The 23,683-nt window shown below is 39.5% G+C and overlaps 1 protein-coding gene and 1 long non-coding RNA gene across 7 annotated transcripts in view; one reads left to right on the forward strand and one right to left on the reverse strand.

Annotated features, from left to right (window-relative positions):
* Window positions 1–1,457: 1,457 nt before the first annotated feature.
* LOC141918471 (uncharacterized) lies at window positions 1,458–3,519 on the reverse strand. The gene is made up of 2 exons (XR_012621686.1): window positions 3,382–3,519; window positions 1,458–3,045 (listed from the first exon to the last, which is right to left on the reverse strand). It is a non-coding gene; the product is annotated as an uncharacterized LOC141918471 (long non-coding RNA).
* NIPBL (NIPBL cohesin loading factor) overlaps window positions 3,446–23,683 on the forward strand; it is a 169,741-nt gene continuing 149,503 nt past the window's right edge. For all 6 annotated transcript variants that reach the window (XM_074812998.1, XM_074812999.1, XM_074813006.1 and 3 more), the window contains exon 1: window positions 3,446–3,602. The gene's annotated coding sequence lies outside the window, so the exon portion shown is untranslated. The remainder of the gene's footprint in view (window positions 3,603–23,683) is intronic.

Here is a 23,683-nt window from a genome sequence, read left to right on the forward strand (position 1 = left end):
CCGGGAAGTTAACATCAGAATGAAGAGGGTAAAGAGGTCTCTTCACTGTTTTCAACAGTGTACACACACATACTGACTTTGCATCTAGAAAGTTTATCTCGGTACACAGTTGTAAACAGCAGCGAGGGGTATCTACAACTTACCATGTATTTTGTGAAAATTGCTTGAGAAATACATTTTGAAAACAGTACTGTCTCCATGAAGATCCTTAACTCCTGCTTTTTAAAGTTGCATTAAAATACTCTTTGAAGAACAAGAAATGAGTCTCAGAATAACAGACTGTGCAAATACCTGAGATTTATGGGAGCCCAGTCATTTGTTTAGGGCAAAAGACACTTTCTCCCTTGACATCAAAGGGAGTAGGATTAGGTTCTAAAGCTTTACCCTGAAACTTGCAGTTCCTTTTCAGGACTATATAGGTGTGGATTTATCAGGGGAATTCAGAGCTTTGCCTTTCTCGGCACTGCCACCAGCTTTGTTCAGTGCAGTATGCGCTCCTTAGCGTGCCAGTCATGGTTCTATGACTGCATAGCTCCTCCCATACAGATTAGGACTACCTCCACCCCATGACTAAGGCCTGGAACAGAAATACGGTTTAAAGTACCTTAATACATTTTCAGGTAAAATTCTGAAATACTTGATTTATCCCTTCTTCTGGCCATTTCAGGCATAATGAGATGAACCCTATGTATACTAAAGTATTTTTTAAGAATGTTGAGAGTCTCCATTCTGCAATAAATTGCAGTGAGTGGACCTTTGAAGATAAAAGGAATACAAGGATCTACTTTGCATTTCTGAATGCAATTGAAGGATTTGATTTTTCCTTTTAAAAAGTGGATTACAGTAATATCTAATGGAATAAAAAATATTTAATTTCCCTTGAGGAAAAAAAAATCACGATTTGCTCATGTGTGTACATCACCTTCTAAAAGAACTAATGATTTAAATTAGTTGTTTTCTTGTGCAAGTAATAAAAACAGAGTAGTCAGGCAAAACAGCCATTTCTACAAATTCTTTTAGTTGAACAGGATTTTAAAAGCATAGAATGATCCAGTGACATTCTCACTGAAAAATTCTGACTGAAACAGTCATCAAATAGGTGTTGTTTTACCATGATGTTTGTAATGGCTAAACCATATTTGGCATTTGAAAGGTAAAACTTCAGTATTTACATTTTATTTACACACTAAGTAACAAATTAAGAAAAAAAATCATTACATAAATAAATTACTAAAATCATAGAAGGACTCTATCAATGATTGGTAACAGAAGGAGATCAAAGTAGTATTCCTGGGCCAACTTTGTCATTTTAGAATCACATTTTTCTGTGAATTCGTAGGTATATATGTCCACATACGTATGGCTATGTGAGCTCCAAGTAGGTAGTCCAATATTTTCCTCGAGTTACAGAGTTGCACTGTATTAAATTAAGCACAAAGACTTAGGAACACACTTAATTTACTACACCAATTATTTCCCTTTATTTCAAATGGGTAACTTGAAATTGTAAATGCATAAACAATTACAGGATTGGGACCTCTTATATTAACTTGGAACAACGGCATGCAATACAATTTTTTCAGAGCCCAGTTTACTCTGTCTCCATTAAACTTAAATGAGCCTGTACCCATTATATATTAGTATTTCCAGGACTGAATTACCATATTCTCCAGTGCCATCTTCATTTCTGTACTTTCAAACAAAAAACACATACACTTGCAAAACGAACTTTGATTCATCCAACATTATAAATTTAATAATTGTTTAAGCTTGAGTGAAGCATTTTAAATCTGTATTAAAGGCAGAGCATTATTCAGGAAATCCTAAAACTTTGAAAGATTCAAGTGCACTGGTGTAAGGTATTATCCCTTTGTGCAAATAATATCCATCCAGAGCTGAAAGAGTGTGTTTATATGTCACAGGGTATTTACAGTTGTGTCCAACTGTACGGATGAATCCTGAAGTCGACAGGCAAGCAAGGCTTCCTCTAGAAATCGAGAGATTTTTGTCCAAGTACTGAGGAACAAAACGACATAAGTGAGTACGGAAAGGCACAGTTAATCGGATATAAATGCTTCACTATTATCCTGTTCTATGATTAATCACAGTTTTACCTGTACAGAGGAACAACAGAAAATCTTTCAGACTAGGGCATTCTCTCTCTTTCTCCAAACACTCCTTCACAACCCACAATTAAAGTATTTCCAGTAAATCTGGTGGTAGTGGGGAGCCTCCAGCGAAGGACCCTTCACCTGAACATCAGCATTTTCCCCCGTGCTCGTCCAAAAAAGGCTGTTTCTAAAAGTCACTCCAGTTCGGTACGTCCACCTGGAATCCCTCGCCCCGGCAGCGGTTTCCGCGTCGGGTGTTTCAGTTCCTGCGACATGGCCTCTTTACACCCCCAGAGACGGACATGAGCGGTAACAGTAGCTCCAGCGGGTGTCCCAGGTCTGACACATCTCACCCGCCCGGGCGGGAGGGGGGACTGCCGCCTTTGTGGGTTCATTTTAAGGCGCATTTTTAGGTCTGCCTCCTGCAAGGCAGCATTTTGCAGTCCTCCTCCCCACCATCCTTAGGGAAGCCAAAAACAAAACCTAAAACGTGTGGTTTTTTCAAGGGTCACATCTTCACAAATCACTGGCTGCCTTCCTCTCAGCGCAGGCCTCAGCGTAAACTCCAGTCTCGTTCCGCGCACCAGAAGGGGGGAAAAAAAGAAAGAGAAACTCAGACGGCAGCTGAAGGGGTGGGGAAGGGGAGAGAGCCACGCAGCGGAGACTCAGCTGTGCCCGCCGCCAGGCCAGGCCAAGCGCGACGGCGGCGGAGGAGGAGGGAGCCGCTCCAGCTGCGGCGGCGCTGGGAGGGGAGCGGCGCGGGGCCGGGCCGGGCCGGGCCGAGCAGCGCAGTGGCGGCGGCGGAAGCGGCGCTGGTTGAGCGAGGGAGCGAGCGGGCGAGGAGGCGGCAGCGGAGGGAAGGGGGAGGCTGTTGGTGTTTGGCGCCGGTGGAGGGAGTCATTCCTGCAGCTGCACTTCCGGTCGGCATTTTGTTCTGAGAGGGAGCGAGAGAGACACACACAGGATCCTTCCCCCTCCTCCTCCTCCTCCTCCTCCTCCTCTTCCCCCTACCCCCCCCCCCGCTCGGTACCGACTCACCGTGCCCCGGCTGCCCCCTCCCCCGCCCTCCTGCACTCGCATACACAGAGGGAGCGGCGGCGGCGGAGGCCCCCTGGCAGCGCTGCCCCCCCCCCCCCCCCCCGGCCACCCCCCTGCTCCCCCGCGGCTCGGAGTGTGTCTCGGAACCGGTTCGGCGCGGCCCGGCCCGGCCCAGCCCGTGTTGATGTTGTGAAGCAGGCTCAAGGGGAAGAGATTTGTCTCGGCCGCTTACCCCCCGGCTCTACATGTTCGCTGCACTGAGGAGGAGACGGAAGAGGAGCCAGCCCCCCTCCCGGCCCGGATTATTGTTGTTATATTATCTCCCCTCCTCCTCCTGCTCCGCGGCGGCGGCGGCGGCCCAGCGGCGGCGGCGGCTCCTCTGAGGAGGGAGGGGGGCGGATTTCTCTCCCCCTCTCTCGGATTCTCGTTGGATTCAGACGCCGATTTGCTCAGGTAATCCCCCCTCCTTGTCTCCCCTTCCCCTCCCTGCCCTCTCGAGCAGCGGGCCGGGCCTCCCAGCCCAGGCGGCCCAGCACTGCCGGGAGCAGAGGGGATTAGCTGTTATCCGGGGTAGAGGGGAATAAGTGGCAACCGGAGGTGTTTTTTTCGCAGCCCCCCTTCCTGCTTGCTCGGGTTTGGCGGAGGAGATTGGTTCCTCCCGGGCTGCCGGGAGGCCCAGGCCCGGTGGAGAGCGCAGGCCCGCCGGCCAGCGCCTTTACTCCAGCTCGGGGATTAGAAAGGCGAAGCGGCTTCTCAGTGACAGGCCTCAACCCGGAGAGGAGCAGGAGGAGGAGGAGGAGGAGGAAACAATGCAATTAGCCGCAAATGTGCACTGATCCTTTGCCATATTTACAACTTCACCTAGGGCAAAGAAGGAAGGTCCCAGCGCAGGCAGCCCTCTGAAGTGGGAAAGGAGTAAGTGGAGGAATAGGGGAAGGGAGACAATGTAAATACCCAGGAACAAAAATACCACCTCTCTTGGCTATTGCCTTCTCCTCCTAACCAACTGCGTTCTGAACGTTCAAAAGTTCGAATGCATATGGCTTTGTAATGTGCAGAGGTTTAATCTCTAAATAATGTAGCGATTGATTAGTGTGTTAATCACTTAGTATATTTATAGCATAAAACTAGCTCTTGTGGGATGATTGACACAACACGGACACCTGCAGACTCAGGAAATACAGATAGGCAAGCGTATTGTATCAGGTACTTCACACAATCTCAGTGTCTGTGTGCTGTATATGTTACAGGAATATGTACTAAATTCAGTAGAAACACAATTTTATGCTTCTAACAAGCAGAAAATGGTAGAGGGATCATGCGTAAAGTGCTGCATTTATGACATTTAAGGGACCAAGGTGAACATGAGGTATCTTACCCAAAGTACTTAAGAATCAAACGTAAATTTAATTAAGTGAAAAGTGAGGAATGCTTAAAAAGTATCATCCTTTATTGTCAGGCCATATCACTTTGAGATCCTGAGGTTGTTATTGGCTGTTTGTGTCCATGATGTTTGAATATGTAATTAGGTGTCATTTTAGCAGGTCAAATGTGTTTTGTAAATGACTGTTGATTAAGTGTCAGGTCTTTATAAATCAATGGTAGCTAATTTACAGTAAAGTAAATCTCAGGTTTGTGTGTGGTAGAGTTGAGAGTGTTACTGAAAACTGAGGTAGATTTAAAACAGGCATTCTGTGAACTAATAAAAATACTCCTACATAAATGACATAGTTGAAGGAAATAAATATACAAAGTTTCATCTTTCGTATAGAAAGGAATTTTGTACAATGCAAACAAGTATCAACATTACATATTTTGTCTATTTTTCAGCAGGTTTTTTAGTTCGGGGAGATCTCTTGTAGTAATAAGTGGTTAATGTGTCTAATAGAGAAACTTTCTGGTGTATTGTGTTTAGGGTCCTATAATAAAACTGCTATCGTGCCGTCGACTGCCCTGATACATGTTTAAAAGGGTGAAGTTAATATAGCTGTCACGTAGAAGGCGTGTTTTTAATGCTGTAAATCCGTGTAGTAGTCAGTAGCGTGTCCGTGATTTGTATTGGTCAGGGAGCAGTTTGAATTTTAAAAAGCCTGAAGATCCTGCTGAGCCCCAATCCCGGCCTCCCTCCCTCCCACTAATCTCCCATTCCTGTCTTTGTGCTGCCTGGTCCTGTTAGACACTGTTTGCAACAGGGCCTCAGGCCTACGTGCGTGGAGAGGAACCATTTACACTTCGAAAAAACAGCTTTTTATTTTTCAACTTTGTGAATTGCGGAGGAAGCCACTAGTTGTCTAACTGTCCCTATCTCAGTGTGTAGCAACAGAATTGCTGTTTTCTTTCTGTCTGTAGCATGCGTAGAGGCCGAGTGTAACTCAGCCTTCCAGGAAAGAAAGGACTGTGCAGAAGTAGTTGTAGTTCTTGGGTAGTTTTCATCATCAGGAAGCGACATTAGCTCTAGCTTTTCTTTGGTCGTCTGTTTCAAACAACTCTCGTTTTAACAAAAATGGGTTTGTTAAGCTAACAGTAGTGAACTTCTCTGGCTTATTTTTCATTTAAGGAGGTTTGCTTTAAATATACCAGATACGAGCAGGAAATAAGCTACTGTAGTTACGTAGTTCCTGTCAAGTTTATCTTGCCACGGTTATATTTACGGTGCCTTTTTTTTTTTTTCTCCTTTAATTAGAAAACATACACTTTTCTGGTAAAAAAAAAAAAAGTTGTATTTCTAGAGGGAAATTTAAGATGCTGTCTATTTGTGATTTGTAATGAGTTTTTTGGTTATGTTCTTCAGAGCCATATGTGATTAATCCTGAATTAGTTGCTTTATCACAGGTTATGTGGTTGTAAATGTCTTTATTTCAGAAAAATATATTTAGCATACAGAACTATTTAATATGGAAATATTTATAAGATGACTTATTTTTGTCTTGTATTGTATTTTTTAGCACATTTAACTGTGTGTGTATGTGTGTGTGAAGCAGGACTATGTCACTTTCATACTACGTTTTCCCTAATGTGAGGAGTTTATACTGGTCCTTGTTTATCACAACAGCTAGCTGCTTAAGGAGGGTGTAGTTATTTTATTCGTGTTGTAGAAGTACAAAATTAATTATTCTCAAGATGTTAGTTGTAACAATTATTTTAACTGAAAAAGGAAAATACTTTCTACTTGTTATCTTTTATTTTGTACTTCTGACTACATTGTACGTTTTGAATTTGACTCCTGTGTACAGGTTTTACTATTTTTTTTTCCCTCTCAACTTCTTAAATGTTTTACCTGAAGTTATTCCAACAAAAAAAACCTTTCCCTGAAGCCTTTTGCTGTCTTTTAAAATGGTCTTCATACTTTTTAAAAATAAAAACATAGGAACAGGCATGCCAGTAAAATAATTTATTTTTTACATTTGAAATGTTTGAATTTTGACTTAGGAGAGACAGAACAGAATCAGAGAAGCAAAATTATATCACTAAAACCCTTTGCAGATCCCTATTGTACATAAGAGTACAGGTACTCCTGTGCAACCTTTCTGCATGTTTGAGACTCCATGTACATTAATGTTCATATGACTCTTCTTGCAGAATCAAGGCAATAGATAGTAATTTCCTTGTGATAGAACTGTGGTTTTTTTTGTTGTGTTTGTATGATGATTAAGGTAATGCAGCCTTAATCTTAAGTGTTTCATGTATATATTCCTCTACAATATAAATAAACTATAATTTGAAGGATATTAGATGAAAAAATAGTCAAACTCTTATACCAATCCCTGGCTCAAATCAATTCACAAGTTTCCTATTGCAGATTTCTCAGTGTTCAGTGGCAATTGTGATACTTTTATGTGTAGATTATATTACAAAGTGTTAAAGTCATGATGTTGAGTTTACATTAACATTTCGTAAATATTTCACAAGAAACGTTAAGTTAGTGGATAATTGCTGTAACTAGAAAGAAAAAAGATACTTTTGAATATCTAGACCTAGGAAAGAAATTAAGTCTTCAAATTCAGAAATTTATGCTTTCTAGAAGTTATTCTAGAGGAGTGTATAATATTCATGAGTGTGTGGACAACAATTATGAGCATACTTAATTGCAAAAATATGATCAGTGATAGCTTTAGAATTTGGTGGCTGATATGTATGAGGTGGGTCATCCAGTGTTAGAGTAGCTATTTAGTGTCACAAAATACATCGCTGGAAATATTTAACATTTGAAGAAAATGGTAATTTCAATATGATACTGCTTATTTTCAGTCTTCCTTTTCATATGCTTTTGTTAGAAGTAGTACAGGTTAGGTTAGCTTCCAATTTCGAATCATCAGCAGTAACGAACACTCAGTTGCACAGAGATACCTACAAGGAAATGCTTGAAGTAGGTGATACCTGTGTATTATTGTTAATAACCCTGTACAATATTGATTCTTTTTAATAATCAAAAAAGGAGGTCCTTTGAAATGGCAATCGCTAAAAGCCTTGTATTCTTAAAACCTTTAATATAATTCATCTATATTTGTGTTTTTATTTTCTTAGTGTTACAAGCATACTTTTTAGTAGCTGTTCCAGACCCCCAAAGTACGTGTGAGGAAGTGCTTTATATTGACATCTGCTGCGCCCCAGGAGTGAGGAAATCATGTTTGAGGAGATTGTGCAAGGATCTGTGATTTGTGTCTCACTTCCTGTCCCTGCTGTTCACTATGGAATCTCACTAGCAAAAGGGAGGGGAGAAAGGATTTTGGCCCAACTATGTAGAAACTAAAAGGAATTCCAGTCAAATGGAACATGGTTGTTGATACTGTACTTGGAGGTGACTACTTGCTTTGCACAAATAACTTTAAAAAATATAAACATTGAAGACCATTTTTCATGTTAAAGTCAGAAAAAATTCTAGAAAAGTTCATTTTTACAGCCTTTAGTATTTGTATCAGTTGATTTTAAGTGGTTTTCTAATCAGAGATCTCAAAATACTATATAAGGGTAGATATTTTAATTTTTCAGATTATTGCTGTGGTTTGATTTGAAGCACTTTGGGGTTTGTAGCCATGTGTACATACAGACATACAATGTATTTTAGAGGAACAGTATTAAAAAACGCTCAGCTTCAGAGTAAGGGACTCAAATAAGGGAACGGCAGACTAAGATTACAGAAACAAACATGATCCACCTCCCTTCTCCATATGCTGGGACTTTAACTATATTATTGTATTTCCCCTTACCGCCCAGTTCTCAGTGCTTCATACAGTGTATGGGAAATGCCAGCTGACTGGTACATGGTTATAACCTGGTTTATATATTCATTTTTCTTTGTCATTCAGTGTGCAGTCTGCTGCCTTATTACCTGCTGTATACCATCCAGATCTTTCATGAGTGCTCAAGTGTTTTCATTTGTTAATTTGTGGGAATTATCTCAAAATAAATATCTGTGCTTCACAAACATTAGAGAACTGGTTTTTTGCACATCTGTAAAATAGAAGTAATATTTTACAGATATTATTGAAGTTAAAATATTGTTTCTATTTCACAGATGGAAGACTGAAACTGAGTCAAAATAGCGAGTTTTAAAAGTGCTTATAAATCTTGTTTGATTTGACATGCTTTATTCAGATTTTTAGAGTTACTTTACAACACTTAGTAACTTCATAACATTGTTTTCTTTTACTTTATTTGAGGTTGTGAGTGTACTGCATTTCAACATATCAGGCTCATTGTTTCTTGTACTAGATCTATAAGAAGTATAGAATGGGTTTTCCACTGATGGCCTTAAACATCTCTTAAGTTTCAACTGTCTTGATCATGCCAACAGCTGGAAAAGAATAGATTTCCTGTCCTGAAAAATTAAAAAGAATTACCCTCAATACTGTGAAGAAACCAAAAGCTCTTAAAGTTTATCAAGAGGAACAGAGAGGACAACTGGATAGTAACTCAAGTCCTGCAAGTAATTAAATGGCTTGCCTGCAATATTGGAGGCAGAGATTCAAAATGTTACTCTGTTAACTTCCAGCAGGAACTAACAACCTTGGAGGGTACCCTAAGTACTGGTTATTGGCTGTTAGGGATACTCTGCCTCTTAAAACTGGTAATTGTTGCAGTTGATGTAAAGTGGTTGAATGGAAACCGGCAGCCTAGTGGTCAGGCCATTCATTGCGATGTCAGCCTGTTCTGCTGCTATATGGCTCTGTTAGGAAAGCAGGACTGTTCTGAGGATACTAGTCGACTTTAAGAATCCATGTTATTCCCTGTTTGTTTTTTTATAGGTAAGAGTGGTAGTGACTTAGTATTTAAAGGCACTGATTTTACTTCTGACTTTGCTAAACTTCAGTCATTTGGGCTGAAATCTTCCATGCTGGGTGACTGCCCTTTATTGGCTGATTCTTTTAATAAATCACAGAATCACAGAATCGTCTAGGTTGGAAAAGACCTTGAAGATCACCTAGTCCAACCCTTAACCTAACATTGACAGTTCTCAACTACACCATATCCCTAAGCACTATGGCAACCAAATGTAAACCTTAAAGCCGAAATAGTTCACTGCCTCCTAAGGGTCATGCTAGAGAAAAAAATGTTTAAAAAATATTTCTGACCTTTTCTTCAAGTAATTGGGACATCCCCATTCTTTGGGAAAGAAATTTAGAATTTGAGAGTGAGGTGACTTTTTGCATTAGGGGTGTGTATTTTGTTACCATTTGAAAACCTGTCCAAAAATTGGGCAAGTTATTAGTGGCTGAAAAATAAGCTGACTTGTCTGACTGCAAACATTAATGTTGAAAATTTTGTATATACAACAGAACTTTCCTAATAAGTATAGTTCTAAGCAGTGAGATGTGTTACGGACTCCCTAGTTTTCTGGTGTCCATTCCCTGCTTATCCACAGTGCAGATTCATTTGAATGTGGAAAAGAGAAGAACCAAGTTTGCAGGTGGCTGGAAGAGTGAACACATGGACAAGAATGGTGGACTGGAACCGGACTGACACAGATGGGAAGGGAATGGGAGTTTGAAGGGCAGGAATTGGGAGGAGGGTAGGAGCTTGAAGTTCCTAAGGATGTAATGACGGAACTGTGAGAACTGGATAAAGGGGCTGGTGGGGCGTATACAAGTATCCTCAGTAAAGATACAGGAAGAGGTGTGAAAGAGCCTTAGCAAGAAACCGAGACAGAAGGATACTCTGGAATTGGGTGTACAGTCAAGGGAAGCAGTTCAGGGATGGGAATGGGTGGGAAGTATGTACTGAGAGAGGCCAGACAGGGGAAGAAGAACAAATTGCCTGAGAAGCCAGAAATACAAAGCAAGGATTGGATGGGCAAAGAAGCATTATTTCACACACAGGAATTTATTGTTTGAATTGTCTGTCTCTCTTTTTTTTTTTTTTTTTTTTTTTTTAACTGAGGAAATCACAGTTAAAACAAAAAGCTTAGAAATGTGAAGTACTTCTTGTAAGAGCAAACGATAGGGAATTCTGTGTATGCATTTGACATCTTTATGAATGCATTGTGGTAGTCTTTAAGTGTATCACTTTTTTTTGTTACAACAGGATGTCTATTTGACTGTGTGCAATGAATGTAGCCTCCTTAATGGAGTTGTTGTTTGTGGGTTTTTTTATAAAAAAAGAACACAACAGGTTATATATTGTTGATTCTGCCTTGGGGAAAGGGGATAGAGTCTTGAGTTTGCTCCCAGTCTTGACTTTTACGATTAAGTATTTTAATTTCTCTTTAGTGTTCAATGTGTAGTCCTTTACCTTAATCAATTCACACCGTTAAGCCCTGCTCCAGAGATAGAATTCTTAATTTTCTCATGGGCTTTTCCATGACAGGTATTGTAAGTATTTGTGAAGCATTCCAATATTATTTTTTAAATTATTTTGAGGAGAGTATGTAGTCATGCAAGTTGGGAACTGAGATGCAAAAGTTGGTCTTTATAACTTTGGAAGTCTAACTGGAGCAACTATAGGACTTGCCTTTTAAATTAACTTGATTTCTTTTTTGCATCATAATGTGTGATAATATTAGAACAGATTTTGTTAATTTTGGTTACAAATATGACTAATCAGTGCTTCTTTAAATTAGGCTTCAGAGCTTGCAGAAAAAAGGAACACAAATATTTACCATTAGTAATGGAAATAGAATGAGATTCCCAAGAGTGGCATGTTTCCTGCTATCTGATGTGCAGCTCTTTCCCTTCATACTTCTCTTTCATTTTTACTTGAAATTGGAGAGTCATGTATACAATGGACCTTACAGCCTTACGAATAGCCTCTGATTCATTACCAGAGCAGGTCCCTCCTGGAAACTGAGTGAAGATTGGGCTTGGGGGTGGGAGGGGAATGTTACACAATTACATAATCCAAGGACTGTATCAGGATTCTTGAGCACAAGGGGCATTTATTAACTTTTAACTGCCTTTGCAAATGTGATCTTTCAGCCTGGGGGTCTGGGATTTCCCAGTAAAAGTCTAGAAAGCTTTCAGTCGATACAAAGAAAAAGTAATGTTTGAGTATTTGTTGATGTCAACTTTTATGTATTGACTGCTCTGTTTAAGAGGGTTTTTTAAAGTCAGATCTTCAACATTTTAAATGATACGAATTTTAACATACAGAAATGCATTTAGTGTAATATCTTTTTAAGCACTGCCTTGTAAAACAGCTATCCCAGTGCAGTAAGTAAAATTTTTAATCTTGATTTCTACATCATAAAAAGGAATTTGAGTGACATCAAAAAGGGACTTAGTTGTTGTGATACTGCTGTTGAACAGGTCAGCCCTTGAGTGTCAATCAAATTTTGATATGTGTGAGCATGCAAAATGGAACTCACAAGTCCTGTGGTGCTGAGTAAGGGATCTGTTAGTAGAAAACATCGGAGAGATTTTTACCTCCTGGAAGAGAGTGTAAATCAATTTATTTGATAATCATATTACTTCTTTCAGGCTTTTTCCCTGTTCTAATTATTTTTCTTTGCACTGTGATGTAGTACTCCTTTGACAAGAGGAGAAGTGAATGCTTGCTACCCCATAAAATCTTAAAGCCAGTCGAAGACTCTAGTGGATAGTGACAAATGTATGTTTGAACCTCCTGCTACTGAGGAGGATTTTAGAATCTGTGTGTCTGATATTCTGAGCAAGTGCTCTTCCTTTGTCCTGCCAAGATTTTGAGTGAAGGGTTGGAGGCGGTGTCTAGTACGCAGTGTGAAGTAATGAGTTTTGTGTGTTAGGCATGTTCAAAGCATGTGTATGACTGGACTTTCCTACTCTGAAGATCTTGCCCAGGCTTAGCTGTAAAACAGATAGTTGACCTGCTTAGTTCTGTAAAAATAGTGGCAGTTCTGACATACACTGAAGCGAAGCTGTAGGTGAACCTTCCTGGTGATAATTTAGGTGACTAAAGGCTTAGAGAGTTGTAGGAACGCATTGTGCGCTCTAGGGTCACTATTATAAAAGATTATTTGGAGTTACAGCTCTGTGTATTTGCTCACTAGAATAATTCCCTCTGCTTCTATCTAGCATGGTGTAAAGTTTAGTCTTTACTTTAGTACTTACAGAAATAAATAATTTATTTTTACCATGGAATATATCATTAAAATATTTGAGGAATTGCAATTAAAAAATGGTATGGTTTAAAAACTGTTTTGTTTATAATTCTCATCATTACATGAACAAGCCATCATAATACTGGAAGGTAAATGTTCTCAGTTTTCACATCACACTGTAATCTTAGCCTGCAACCTGGAGAAAGAATAATGAAAGCTACTTAATCTAGTGCCATGTTAAATTATTATATTGAATTAGTAGACGTCAGAATAGGAATTCTCTATTTTTCTGTAAATGTTTGTGTTTATTCCTGACAAATCCTTTTCTAGGCTCAAAGTAGACATGCGATTAAGAATTTGCTTAATCCCATGACACCATATCTTGATAAATAATTAGCCGATGGAGTTTTCTAAAAAGCTCTGTAGATAGACTTCTGAGGATTCAACATAACTTGTTAAGTCCTGATAATTTGAAGTTATTGCATGCTCAGCTACAGTCAATGTTCAATTGTGTGTATGTAGCCTGTGGCAATTGCACATAACTTGATTTAATTTAACCCTGTTTCATTGCTGGCTAAGGAAGGTTGAGTTAGTTTGCATTTTTCCTGGGCTACGTTTATATGCACAATTATTAAAAGTCAGCTGATGCACAGTAACTTGAGAGTCTGGGCTAATCAACTTGCCCAAACGTGGCTGACACTCCAGGTAACCCTATGTGAATTTTGTGAGAGAGAACACTAATTGAAACAAAACTGTTGAGTCTCCTACAAGCACCTAATTACTGATATAGGTGTAAATTTGAACAATTGTGTTGGGAAGTAAAAATGGATGAAATATGTAATTGTACAGTACAGTAATTCTGAAATCCTGTTAGAAGGTACCATAAAGCTTGTTATAGATACAAGCAGATGACTATTTTAAATGAGAACAGAAAAACTTCAGTTTTATGATGATGAAGCTTACATGCTTTTGCTATCTTTTAATGAAAAACAAACAAAAATTAGAAGATAGACATACTTTACTTTTAAAGGTGACCTCATAGAAACAGCATCACTTACCAAAGATATTAAATTTTCTGCACAGAACTTAGAGGTTTTATTAGTAAAATAACATTCACCTTGATAGAAAGAACTCAATTTAGTTTCATGTGCATGATTATGATGAATAAATATTCTGTAAATCAAATTACATACAGGTTTGTTAATTGGTTTGTGTGTCAAATAATGCTTTAAAATTATACTTCTGCGGATGGATTGCCTTCAGTGGGTTTACACAGGTATAATTACTTGAAATTGATAGTTATCAACATATTTGCTTCCTGGAAAAAGTTACAATTTCACTTGAACTTTAAATAGCTTAGTCCCTAAACATTAAGGTATTCAAATACAGTAAAATATTTATTCACTGAATGCAATGGTTATAGTAGTAGATAGTCTTTGTGCACACGTGATTATTTAAGAAACATTTTTGTTTTGCCTTAGATAATATATAATCATTTTGGTAGATCAGATTTACCCCATTAAGACGAATAGCAGGTTTAATGATTCTGTTACAGTTACTTAGTATTGTTCTGTTGTTAATTTGGGTTTTGTCATGATCATTGTTAAGCACTTTATGGATCTTTGTAAGTTAAAGATGTTTGTGTTTTTGGGAGGGATGGGGTGAGGGGTGGGTGCTGATTGATGAGATGTAGCAGTAGGCTCCCCCTTGTCATTTCTTTGCAAAAAATTTCTGAACTGTTGACATAATTTAATAAATTCAATGCTCATGTAGTTTACTAACATACTCATTGGTGATATGTTAATGTAGATGTTAATTGGTTTCAGATAACTTGAAAGATATTTTTTATAATCACCTCTATAAAAAAGGTTCATATATATGATTAGGTAATAACTGGTCCGCTGAAGAGCACAGAGTCATGTTTGAAAATTTGCCTAAAAATCTTCCAGAAATAATAAATACCTACTTGACAGCCAGTGTCTTAAAAGATCTAGAAAAGGATGTTTGCTGTGAGTAAACAGTAGGAATAATTAGCAGTGGGGGGAGCTCAAGTTCCTTGTAATAGGAACCTGGAAAGCACAAACGTAAATGAATATTGGATTATGTGAGGTAGCAGTTTAGTAGCATACAGAATACTCCTGTCAGTATAAATTTGTGTCTCAGACATAATTCGTAATCATGGAATGGTTTGGGTTGGAAGGGACCTCAAAGATCATCTAGTTCCAACCCTCCCTGCCATGGGCAGGGACACCTTCCACTAGACCAGGTTGCTCAAAGCCCTGTCCAGCCTGGCCTTGAACACTGCCAGGGAGGGGGCAGCCACAGCTTCTCTGGGCAACCTGTGCCAGTGTCTCACCACTCTCACAGTGAAGAATTTCTTCCTTACATCTAATCTAAATCTACCTTCTTTCATTTTAAAGCCATTACCCCTCGTCCTATCCCTACACTCCCTGATAAAGAGTCCCTCCCCATCTTTCCTGTTAGCCCCTTTAAGTACTGGAAGGCCACTATAAGGTCTCCCCAGAGCCTTCTCTTCTCCAGGCTGAACAACCCCAACTCTCTCAGCCTGTCCTCATAAGGGAGGTGCTCCAGCCCCCTGATCATCTTTGTGGCCTCCTCTGGACCCACTCGAGCAGGTCCATGTCCTTATGTTGGGGGCCCCAGAGCTGGACACAGGACTCCAGGTGGGGTCCCATGAGAGTGGAGCAGAGGGGGAGAATCCCCTCCCTTGACCTGCTGGCCACACTTCTTCTGATGCAGCCCAGAATACGGTTGGCTTTCTGGGCTGCGAACGCACATTGCTGGTCTGTAGTCAGTTTTCCATCCACCAATACCTTCAAGTCCTTCTCTGCAGGGCTGCTCTCAATCCACTCCTCAGCCAGTCTGTATTTGTGCTTGGGATCGCCCCGACCCATGTTCAGGACCTTGCACTTGGCCTTGTTGAACTTCATGAGGTTCACACGGGCCCGCCTGTCCAGGTCCCTCTGGATGGCACATCCCTTCCCTCCAGCGTGTTGACAGCACCACACAGCTTGGTGTCATCGGCAAACTAGTTGAGGGTGCACTTGATCCCACTGTCCATGTCGCCAACAAAGATGTTAAACAGTGCTGGTCCCAACACTGACCCCTGAGGAATGCCACTTGTCACTGTTCTCCACTTGAACATTGAGCCGTTGACCACAACTCTTTTGAGTGCAACCATCCAGCCAATTCCTTATCCACTGAGTGGTCCATCCATCAGATCCGTGTCTCTCCAGTTTATAGACAAGGATGTTATGTGGGACAGTGTCAGATGCTTTGCACAAGTCCAGTTGAATGCTCTTCCCTTATCCACCAGCGCTGTAACCCCATCATAGAAGGCCACCAAACTTTTTAGGCACAATTTGCCCTTAGTGAAGCCATGTTGGCTGTCACCAATCACCTCCTTATTTTCCATTGAATTATGTAATTATATTTCATTGTAGAAATAATTAAAAAATATTTATCATATATATGTATAGAGAAGTAAGAGCAGTGTGTTTATCCTCTCTGAAACTTCAGTAGTCATGTATTTGAAGAAGTAATTTTAAGAGCACTTTTTTTCTTTTACTGTGTAGTTTTTTTGCCATGTTTTTATTTGTCAACCTCATTATCTCCTTGCTTTTGTAAGTGAGAGCTTGTATATGTGACATAATTAGAATATCCTTTCTGGAAAGGTCACGTGAATACTTAAGTAACTGAAGTTGGAAACAGGCTTAACTAAACCCGAACAAGCCGCTCTTATACTGAGACTTAGATTTTTGCATTTCTTTGATGTTGGTTTAACTATCCTACTTTTTAAAAAAGTGTAATTCCTTTTCATTAGTAAAGACTTGGTCATTTCTCCCCCCTTCCCACCCTTACCCCAGTTTTGAAATTGGCTGTTTAATCACTAACTCTCGTAAGCCAGTGAAGAAGCCACATAATGAAAGAGTGCTCTGGGGGTGAGGGGAAATAAAATTGTCTTTCTTGTCGTGTTTTGCTTTGGAGCATTGACAGAAGAGATTGGGTGGGTAGAGTATGAATGAAGCTGACTTTCTTTGGTTTGTGCATTATAACAGATTAGCAAATGAGACCTTTGAAAGTGTGCCATGTGAACAAGATGGAAAGGCTTTAGTCCCTTTCTCACCTTGCTGAATATGAACAGACATATTTTGACTTGGATGAGTTGGGTAGGTTTGTGGCAGAAAACTTGAGGGCTTTTTGAGGGGGCATTATTTGCAATAATTTCATCATTTGTTTTATTGCAGTGTTTGGCTAAAAGTATAAATGATTTAGGAATACTGACTTTCAAAGTATGTTGCTAAAATAGATTTTAAGAAACATTTTGGCTGATTGGAAGATGTTAACAATTTACAAATTTCAATATAATAGAACAGGTAACTGGATCTTTTTTTTTTCAGTACACTTCTCATTTCTTTGATTTTTTGGGAAATATGGATTAGCATATAAGAATATGTTGTCTTGTTCGGTTGTATTTTGTTTTATCAATAATGTGAACTAGTGTGAACTTTCTGTGTGGTATGTTGTACAGTTTTCAATGACACTACTGCAAAGCAAAATAAAAACAATGTATGGCATCTCTGATCAAATTTCTGGAAAAGTTATGTCAGTAAAAATACTTAGATTGACATTTGAAAACAACATAGTGGTATTTGTGGGAAAAAGTCAAATCAAAGTGTACTAGACCTGCAATTAGAATGTAACTGAAGTGTTTTATTTTAGAAGAACTGTAATGCTAAGAAAGCTGAAACACCTTAGTTCTGTTATTTTAAAATAAAATATATTTAAATGGAAGCATTTTTCTGAGCTATGTCCACTTTGACAAATGGCAGTTTTCAGTGAAACATTCTAATTTTAAAAATTCTCATTCAGTTTAATAGACAGCTGTGTGGGAGAGAGGATCTGCATAAATCCTTTCTGTCTAGCTATTAATGGTGAGGGAATTGGGATTTTCACCAGTGTCTCTCCCCAGTACTTTATTTGTAGGGATCTGCTATGCTGTAATTTAATCTGAATAATGTTCTTGAACTTCTGGCTATCAAATGATTTCTCTTTTTGTACATGTATAAGATAGTAGCTGTAAGATCTCTTCCAGATCTTGCATGTGCTTCTTGCTTTTCCTGTTATTATGTAGATCCTATCACAGTCCACTTCAGAGAGCCTTAGACAGCTTTGATCTCATGGATTATTTTAAATTTTGCTAAATAAGCAGGTTTACTAAGAGGTTACAGGAGATGGCTAGGACTTTTGGAGGAGGTTCAGTTGTCTGGTGCTAATGTGAATTTTTTTGATACTCCTTTAGCAAACAAAAATTCTTTGTTTACCAGATGTGCATTTAGAAAATGCAAGACACAGAGGGTTAAGATGTCTATAGTTCAGTTCGTCACCTCTCATTCATAACCCTATCTATTGTGCTTTTTTTGTCAGGTTCATATGACAGGACAGTGGTCACATGGTTGTACAGCTTCCCATCTTCCACTGCTACATCTAAATTTCCTTAAGATTAAAAAAATACTGTATGTGCATTGATTATATTAAGGCCAACTGGGGAAATTACGGTAGTCAATGAAGTGTAACTTTATAGCTGAATTTTCTGATTTCTTGTACTATAAAATTGGCAGTTAAGTTATACAAGTTTGACAGTATAGTACTTGGGGAGCATAAAGACCATTAATACAAGCTTTTTTGGATAATGTGAAATTAAGTTAGTATCTCTTTTCAGAATATGGGAGTTTATTAGGAGTGACCATGCTTAGTCAGTGCACACCCTGTCCTAAATTATTGAATAGTTACTTTGTTTAGTCAGTTTGTTTACCTGAACAGTAATACTTTCTCCAGAGTAGGTGGAGCAGGAGTTTTGAAAGTTATTAAACTTAAACTAGTTTATTAAACTAGTTTATTCAGAACTGTTGAGTTGTAGTAAGAAATAATTGATATACAGGGCCATGGTCTTCTGACTCTAGAACTAGAAAAGTAAGGAAAAATGCTTTTATTCAAAATTGATGAACAAAACCTCTCTATCAAGCTTTATTTACTTTTTGTGGTAAGAACCCTTCTTAACACTGCAGTTTAATTTACATGTGAAAAGGACAGTCTCTAAAAAGTAGATTAAAAATCCATGATAGTGATGTGCATTCAGTCATTACGTACTGAATGAAGAGTCCATTCTGGATTATATATTTCTCCCTTCCCTTGTTTTGTGTTTGACGTGAAAAATGTAGGGGTTTGTGTGTGTGTTTGTTTTAAATCATGTTATCAAATAGATTGTCATATGCAAGAGTTTAACTCAGAAAAACACTAATGGAATCTGAAATCCTCTAATAATTTTCTGGTTTTGCAGTGTTTCTTCTCTTAAATCTCGTTTTGGTATTGCTTGTCCAGCCACACCTGTAATTACAGTTTAATTTGCCTAAACTTAAATAGATTTTAATCTAGGTACCGTTACTGGCCAGAAATTTTTATGATGGATTTGACAGCATTAATCTTGTTTGTTTTATTTGTCTGAGTGTGTGTCTATATATATAATACAAAGAGAACTAACAAATATATAATTCAAAAAAACAAATTGAGTACCAGGCAGAAAAAAACCCAGCTGGTAGGCAGTTGAGCTCAGAGTCTTAACAAAAAATGTCCCTTCCAATTCCTAAAAAATAGTCTTTTAGAGTATTTGATTATTTCAGTATGATGTCAGTTGCCTTTTGGTCTGTTTTCTGAAAGTATGGAGGACGTGTCTCAGTGTGTTGGAAACGACTTTTTATTTCTCATAAGGATTTGTCTATCCAACTGAATGTATTAAACACTGAGATAGATAGTACGAGACCAGACCTTAATGTTAACGGTAATCACATTACTCTTCTCTGTACTTCAAGTTACCTTAGCTTTTCAAGTTCCCAGGTTGATGAGCAAGTGGGTAAAACATGGTAAGATGATGTAGAAGGTGGTGGTGTTATAAAGGGAAAAAACCCAAAGCTTTGCAGCACCTTATCAGCAGAGGGCATTTCTGCACCCTTTGTCTAGTCAGGTATCATACACAGCTTACTCAAGTTGTGCCTTATGACTCTTGAAATTGGATGACTTATACTAAATTTTAAGAAATGCCTTTTTCCACCTACTGCTTGAGAGATCTTGGTCATATTGTGGCAGAAATCCTGTCAATAAGCAGCAATTTTTTTTAAAGTTAAACATTAGAATTGCAATACATTGTTTTTGGGAAATGACATACAATCTGATATTTTTAAAGAATGTGTTCTTACAGTCTGTTGGTTAAGCTTTGCCTTAACCATGTATTTTGAATTTAGCTTTGGATTTGCCATTTGCTTAGTTGGTCTCACTGAATTCCTGTGTAAGGTTATAGCTTAGACAAATAATACCTTCATCTCCAAAATAGTTGGTGGTACTTGACTGAAACAGTCTCAAAGATTCTCTCAGTTTCTACAGCCAAAGACTGATTTATAATGCTTGCTCATAATTTCTCAGAAGCACCAGGTGCTGGCCCATGCAGGCTGAAACTGGTAAAAGTGAAGGAAATCTTTCTTAGCTGACCTAGGCAATGAAACTGCTTTTCAGAGGGATTAAAACCACAAGCAAGTGTTACAAGTTTGAGAATTAACTGAAAGAAGAAATTAATGAAAAACTTTTGGATAAGAAGGGTGCTTTTCTTTGTGTTAGGCACTACCTAATATGGTATTTCTTCTTAATTGAACTCTCTTGTTAGTAGAGCTGTAGCTGATTGTGAATAGTATAAAAACTGACATGGCCTATGATTTTTACTGTTCAGGAAAGAAAAAATAATAAAAAAAAAATTGCATCTGAAGATTTCATAGTATTAAAAATTCAAAGTGCATTCAGTAACAGCAAAATACTGGAAGCAATTCTTAAAGCAGTGTTATCCTGAGCCAATTTTTTTGCTTCTCTGATTTCTACTGTCCTTGTATTTTAAATCATTTTCAAGTTTACTCCTGCAAAGATCTCCATGTGACTAAGGAATTGCAGAAACCATTCTCTTGCACAGGTATTGCAAAACTTCCAGTGACCTAAATGAGTTTCTACGGGTCAGTTAATACCTCAGCAGCTTCCATCCCATACAGAAGGCTGAAGTATGCTTCCTACATCAGAGAGTGATGAAATACCAGTGGTACACTGATGGTCCCCTTTTTTTTAAACTTCTCTTTTCCCTGTGGTGTGTCTTCTTAACAGTACAACAGAAAAACCATGAATGCCAACATTAGCACAAAGTATGGTAACTGCATCAAACTGCGGCCAGTTAGTTTCTTTGACTTTCCTCTCTACTTTTGTCAGTGGACAGCCTGACCTCCAACTCCAACTTTTTTTTTCATATTTTGATATAACAACTTTCAGATTGCACATGCTGTGTTCAAAATTGTCCCTTTGTAATCAAGGGGAAGGAAAGTAACAAAACCAAATCATATCAGAAGTTACGGATTTTGAAAATACTTGTTCTGAGTAAAATTGATCATGCATTTAATTTTTTGATGTTAATTTCTAAGAAGATGGAAAGGAGAGGGAGGTATGAGGATGATGTCATTGTACAAGCCTTATTCCTTGTTCACAGAATTTAATCATAAGACTTTTTTGTTAAAGGCTGGAAATAACTACAGCTAAAAGCTGGAATTAACTGCAGATTAATGGACAAGTACCTCTCCCTGTCCACCACATCTTATATTGATAGTGCCTTTTTGCCTGCCACCTTCTAAAACTCAGACAACTTTCTGTTCCTTGACAGGCCAGTGAACAATTCTGGAGTACCCATAAATATTTCTGAGAAATACTGCTATTCAGGCCCCAGCTTTACTTGCCTCTTCATAAAAGTGCTACTTATTTTCTAGTATTTACTAGTGCTGTTATTTGCAAATCATGAAATCATCTTGGGTCATTAAGCTTTTTGGAGAGGATTATCTGACAGTGTTGGAAGTGTTGGCAAAATACTCCTGAAGTTTCACCCAGAAGCTGTTATTGCTTTGAAGGCATGTATGCAGGATTTGGAGGTCAGCCTGTCCACTGAATAGAATTCAGGTTAGAGAAGAGCTTCCTGTTAATGTCTGAAATAGGAGCCTGTACAAAATGAGCCATTTTCAGTGGACAATGAGGATTAAATTCGAAGTATGCTGTATACTTATACATGCTGTTTACACAATGTTGTGTAATGGGTTAACTATCTGCATATATACAGATGTTTCAGACCGCAGCTGTGAGTTGTTTTTAGTCAGTCTACAGTAGACCAAAACTTCCTTCCAGTGAACTGGTAGGGGTTTGTTGGCAGGTGCAGCAGCTCATCCTGAGTAACATCACAACACATGCGGGACAACCAGATGGTCAGGCCCAGTCAGCATGGGTTTAGGAAAGGCAGGTCCTGCTTGACAAACCTGATCTCCTTCTATGACAGGGCGACCTGCTTATTGGATTAGGGAAAGGCTGTGGACGTAGTTTACCTCGACTTCAGTAAGGCCTTTGACACCGTTTCCCACAGCATTCTCCTGGCAAAACTGGCTGCTCGTGGCTTGGATGGGCACACACTTTGCTGGGTAAAAAACTGGCTGGATGGCCGGGCCCAGAGAGTTGTGGTGAACAGAGTTAAATCTGGTTGGCAGCCGGTCACGAGTGGTGTCCCCCAGGGCTCGGTTTTGGGGTCACTCCTGTTTAACATCTTTATTGATGATCTAGACGAGGGGATCGAGTGCACCCTCAGTAAGTTTGCAGACGACACCAAGTTGGGTGGGAGTGTTGATCTGCTCGAGGGTAGGGAGGCTCTGCAGAGAGACCTGGACAGGCTGGAGCGATGGGCTAAGGCCAACTGTAGGAGTTTCAATAAGGCCAAATGCCGGGTGCTGCACTTGGGCCACAACAACCCCCAGCAGCACTGCAGGCTTGGGGAGGAGTGGCTGGAGAGCTGCCAGTCAGAGAGGGACCTGGGAGTGTTGATTGACAGCTGGCTGAACATGAGCCAGCAGTGTGCCTAGGTGGCCAAGAAGGCCAATGGTATCCTGGCTTGTATCAGGAATAGCGTGGCCAGCAGGGACAGGGAAGTGATCTTGCCCCTGTACTTGGCACTGGTGAGGCCGCACCTCGATTCCTGTGTTCAGTTTTGGGCCCCTCACTACAAAAAGGACATTGAATTACTTGAGCGTGTCCAGAGAAGGGCAACGAAGCTGGTGAAGGGTCTGGAGCACAGGTCGTACGAGGAGCGGCTGAGGGAATTGGGGGTGTTTAGTCTGGAGAAGAGGAGGCTGAGGGGAGACCTCATCGCCCTCTACAGCTACCTGAAAGGAGGTTGCAGAGAGCTGGGGATGAGCCTCTTTAACCGAGTAACAAGCGATAGGACAAAAGGGAATGGCCTCAAGTTGCACCAGGGAAGGTTTAGACTGGATATTAGGAAGTATTTCTTTACAGAACGGGTTGTTAGGCGTTGGAATGGGCTGCCCAGGGAGGTGGTGGAGTCCCATCCCTGGCAGTGTTTAAGAGTTGGGTTGACATAACGCTGAGTGATATGGTGTAGTTGGGAACTGTCAGTGCTAGGTTAACGGTTGGACTAGATAATCTTCAAGGTCCCTTCCAACCTAGATGATTCTGTGATTCTGTGAAACATCAGGTGGAATTTGAGTTTGTTTGGTTCTCTAGAGACCACCACGGGTAATTGTTGTACAGTACAAAAATAGAAATTGTAATAATTTTACTGACTTCCCAGTCTGCAGTAGTAGTAACTTGGTTAAGTCTGAGGTGTTTTTCCCTGTGGCAGTACCAGTGAAAATGGCCAGAGCTAGCCAGTGTTGTTATGCGGCTGTGCAACAGTGTAAGGTAAAGTTTCGTGGATTCTGCAGAACAGCGTGATAGAAATTCTTCAATGACCTAAGTCCATTTGAATAGTGGATGTTATAGAGATTGTATGTCTTTATTTTGATGTGGATATAGTATATGGTGTTATTTTAAATTCAGCTTATTTTACATTGTTCTTGCACATGATTTTTGCTATACTGATGCTTATCAT

Source organism: Strix aluco, chromosome Z (assembly GCF_031877795.1).
Source record: "Strix aluco isolate bStrAlu1 chromosome Z, bStrAlu1.hap1, whole genome shotgun sequence".
Taxonomy (NCBI): Eukaryota; Metazoa; Chordata; class Aves; order Strigiformes; family Strigidae; genus Strix; species Strix aluco.